This window comes from Vidua chalybeata, chromosome 4 (genome assembly GCF_026979565.1).
Source record: "Vidua chalybeata isolate OUT-0048 chromosome 4, bVidCha1 merged haplotype, whole genome shotgun sequence".
Classification (NCBI taxonomy): domain Eukaryota; kingdom Metazoa; phylum Chordata; class Aves; order Passeriformes; family Viduidae; genus Vidua; species Vidua chalybeata.
The window spans coordinates 49238200-49243270 of NC_071533.1; positions in this window are offsets into that span (position 1 = coordinate 49238200).

Genomic DNA, 5071 nt, shown 5'->3' on the forward strand with positions numbered 1-5071 from the left:
CATTGCATAGAAGCAACATTTCTGCCCCCCCCCCACCCACTCCAGTCCCCCAGTTATTAGGTAATCTGGGCTCCAGAGACTACCTAATAGGAGACCAATTCTAATGGTTGATCCACAGTAATTTAAATTACATTGTGAATTTGTTAGAGCCCTATCATCTCCTGTTTAGTTCTCTAAATACACTGTGTATAAACACAGAACATACTGGTTTATGTACTACTATCTACTTATTTTCACACATCACTTTATCTACTTTTGAAGAGATCAGCATGTTTCAGTATACAATTACAGGATCTGAAAACTCAATTAATGTTCTATTTACCTGAGTATTAACTAAAACAATGTCTATAAATGCACTAGAAAAAAATATTCTTACAGATTGTAAATGAACTTTTAAGAACTGACCCAGTGCCAATCCTTTCAGCACCTGTCTGGATATAAGAAATTATTTTATTAATGGCACAACACAAGGTCCCAGAGTACACACATAAACCCACAATTTCTAGGAGAGGTTCAAGCTGGGATTAAATAACAGGTTTTAGTAAAAACTGCAGTTTTGTTCTCATCACAAATTACTACCTATGCATTTTGTCTGTGAATGTAAACATATAATTTACCCTTCATTTAAGACCCCTTCTCATGAAATATAATAGCTTATGGAAGATATGTGGTCAGCATAAAAAAAAAGGACATAGTTTATATCTTACAGCTGCTTTTCATATGAGTTCAGCTTTGCCTCCACTTGTCTCCAACAAATGAAAACTTCTATACTGCCTTCCCTCTTCAGTAGTACTTGTCAGGTATTTTTTCCCCCTTTTCTGACATTCTTTTAGATGGAGCCTGTGTTTGACCACTGAGGATGTGAATGCCCCCCCAACACTCTTCTTTCCATTCCTTAGCAAAAGATGGACTTTACATAACTTGAGTTTCAATGAAGAAGGCTGTGAATTCATTTTGACTGTGATAAAATGAAAAGACTGTTGATTAGCAGGAAGGCATAGGTACACTTTCCATGTTAGCACTTGGGGCTAGCTAGTAACAATATGATTGGTTGATTGATTGATTGATTGATTGAAATAATTTTTACTGGGAGGCTAAAAATGACCAGCTGTCAATATTGTATCACTTTGATGTAGGTGCCTGGGACCATCCACCAGGAACAGTTTTCAAACTGGAATTCAACTAGGAAAAAAAAAACTAAGCAGAGCAAATGAAGCCAAGCTTTGACAAGCTGTCTTACAGAAGCAATACAGCTGATACAATCAAAATAAGCAGAATAGCCACAGAGGGATGTAGCCAGGTCTGGATCCACCCCAGTGGTGACACCCCAGCCAAGAGCACTGATCTAGCTGTGGCCCCAGTAACAGCAGCTGATAGGTACCCAGGGATTGTTAGTGGGAATGGAGCTCTGACTTTTAGCCTGAGCAAACTCCCCCTATTTGAATCATGAAGGAAAAAACGTCCCAGCCCATTTGACTTGATGTTTCTTGCTCATCATTTAAGGCTAATTACCATTAGTCTCTAAGGCATGCAGCATTGCTCTGACCTGCTGCTCCTGACAGCCCAACAGGGCACGTTTCAGTTATGTGTGGGAGCTGCTGTATCCTCCAGTTAGCCAACACGGAGACCTTTGATTAAACAGCTTAACACTATTTCCTTCTGCTAACCCATTCCCTTGTGTGGGAGCTGGAAGTACCTTGCCTGAAGGCACAATGCATCCCTACAGGCAGGAATTCAGGATTGTCTAACCCTGCCTCCCTGTCACTGGCTTCTTATTCTGAGAAGAGAGGCCTTTTAAACTTTCCAATGACCTCTTGACTTAGACATCGTTATCCTTCACTGTGGGAAGAACATACCTTTCCATCTTTTTTACTGTCTCATTCAACCTCATTGGATTCATTGACAGAAACAGGCATAGATACATAAAATTGCTGTAATTGGGTCAGGCCATAGGTCTGATAGTGGCCAGTGATGATTGCCCAGAGAAAGAAAAGAAGAAGCAGTGTACAAACAGAAGGACCCTTCCCTTTGACAAATCTTCTCTGCTACCAGTAATTTCAAGGCTATCAGAGAGCTGGAGTTTGTACCCAGACAATCAACATAGGATGCAAATACTATGGTCCCAAATAACAGCTAATATGAAACCTAATACTTTTTTGAACTCACAGATACGTTTTTCATTAAACAACACAAAAGTATATCTGCAATTGTATGTGACACAGATTCTTATGTGTGAGTCATCAATGTGTTTTGCTGTGCTTCTGTATTTGCACGGAGACAGATGGACCGGTCTTTTTTTTCCCCATAATAAGCACATAAAGTAATTCCTTTTTTTTTTTCAACAGGATTTCCCTAATTATCTTTTAAGCTATTTTCATTGCACTATCTTTCCCCCATCCTACTCTGCTTTTTATCAGAGGCCTCCTAATTTCTATGATCTAATCCTCTCGTTCCTCAGCCCCATTACTGACAAAGGTGTCACACATACACTCCCTATCTTTGTAACAAAGATCAGCTTGCATAGGCAAGCTGCAGTCCTGCAAACTGTTCAGTACTGTGAACCTGTTCTGCACTCTACTGAAATCAGTCTAGTCTTTAAAAGGTTCTGTAGAGTTTGATCAATGTCATCAAGCTTAGAGGCAGTTGCTACAAGAGGCATTACTAAATCTACCCCAGTGCACAGCACATTACACTCTGTAACTTGCTGGTTTTGCAATACAGTACATTTCTTCTACCATTTGAAATGCAATTGTCCTGTTATTTCTTCTGTATGTTGCTCTGCAAGAGCATCAAGTATCCCTAGAGATAAAGGTGCTAGGGCTTCAAAAAAAAAAAAAAAAAGCTCAGTGATGTTCAGTGATATTCAATATCAGTATTCATGTAACTGAGAAAAGCATTGCTTGCAAAACAGACTGTATTATTTGAAATGTGGGAGGTGTTTTTCTTCTCGCTAACCAGTGCATGCTGGTGCAGGTGAAGTCTCAGCTGGATGCAGGGGGTTGGACAAGAACTACAAAATAATGCTTCTGCTTTACCAAACAATCCCAGACTTAAACTTGTGGTTGTGAATTGTGTTTTTTGTTTGCTTTGTTTTTTGTTTTTTTAATTAATGGAACCAAAATCGGATAGATCATAAGGCAAGCAAATCTGGGTGTCTCTGCCTAGTTGGTCAGGAGCAGTGGGAGGGCATCTCTGCTGGTGTCCAAGTCTCCACCGTGTTCTGCTGCTTACTGTCCCTCGCTCTCAATGATGGAAAACTTTGACCCGGCCACATCTCTGCTTCTGGAGGAAAAAGCAAAGCCTTCTCTTAGGGCTATTTCAGCTCCCAGGACCCTTGTGCTGCCCCAAATGTCCTAGCAGCTGCCCAACAAGCATTTCTGTCTTTCACATCCCCTTTCCCTGCTTACACAATCTGCAGCTAGTATTTTCCTTTTCTCTTTTTCTCTTTCTTTTTTTTTTTTTTCCCTAATCGTAGAAAGGCCTCCCCGCCTAATCTAATTCCCACTCCTTTGTCACAAGCAGATGTCACTTTTACATCTGTGCGTCTGCTCAATCGCCCCGTCTCCTCCAGCCCAGCAGATGTTGCCGCCGCCGCGGCCGCCGCGACCGAGCGCAAAAGCAAAGCGCAGATCCCTCTGCTGGCCGCCACCCGAACGCACGGGTCTCGGCCGGCAGAGGGACGGAGCCATAAGGATTATTATTATTATTATTATTATTATTATTATTATTATTATTATTATTATCATCATCATCATCATCATCATCATCACCATAATATTTTTATTTTTACTGTTGTTGTTCTTGTTGTTATTAATATTATTCCTTCTTCACTTCTTCCTCACCATCATCATTACTATTGCAAATCCCCCCATCCTAACCGGTTAGGCAACAGGAGACCAGCCAAGAACGCATCCTGTGGCCTGGCATCCTAAGCTAGCTCGGAGAGGGAGGGCAGCGCCAGTGCCCCCTGCTCCCGCGCAGGGACGCCGAGCCCAGCTTGAGCAGCCCCTGGGAGCGGGGCAGCAGGGACAACAAAAAGTGGGATTTTTTTTCTCCCGGGCGTGGCAGGTAGCCCCGAGACGCGCCGGGAAGAGGAAAGTGTCGCCGCACTGTCCCTCTATCGACGGGGGACAGTCAACACCTGCCCTCGGCCGTCCGGTCCTGTCACCCGACACGGCTCCGCACCGCTGCGGCGGCAGGGGCGGTGAAGGGCCGGGCTCCGCGGCCGCGCTGGACTGCGCGACCCGTCCTGCGGAGGCCCGCGCACCAGGGCATCGGCCGCAGTGCGGTGGGATGCTTCGGACCGCTCTCTGCTCTGGCCGCTCCCTCCGAATAGAACAGCGCCGAAGAAACCCTCGTCCGTATTTAACATTTTATTCCGGCTGGTGGGATTGTCGCGGCACGGTCGGAGCCGGGCCCGGGAGGCGCTTTCCCATGGTCGGAGGCGGCCGTACAAAGGCGCGCTGTTCCCTGTTTTGTTCCGCTGCCTCCGAGCATTCCTCCCGCAGCCTGAGGGGAGCGGACCGGGCCCCTCTCAGTGCTCAAGGAGAGGAAAGAAAAGTGGCTTTTAAATTCTCCGGCACCCGACCCCGTCGCGCCTCCAGCCGCCGCGCATCCCGCACATCCAGCGCACCCCGCGCATCTCGCGCATCCCGCGCTGCCCGGCTGGGCCAGAGTTCACGATCGAGACAAAGGGGCTCTTCTGGAAGGGGGGAAAGAAAAGAGGGGGTGAAACAAACGGGAGGCTCTAATTCTATTTGTGTCGCCTGGAAATCAGAAGGGGTTTTTCCGCACTTCGCCTTGATTTGATTATTCCTTGGAGATGGTTTCTCTGCCCCCAGCCAGACGCGTGGGGGAAGGCCGCTGAGGCAGTTGGCCTATAGTGGGAATAATCAAATTACCCATTTGCTGCAACTTTTTAGGCAGAACCACTCGCGTGTAGAAAGAACAACTGGAGCCCAAATCCCTCGGAGGGGGAGCGGGTGAAACCCCGGCGGAAAGGGGACGGGAGGGGCGAGGGGTGAGGCAAACCAGCCCCCGCGGCAATGCGGAGCCGGCCACGCCGGGGACA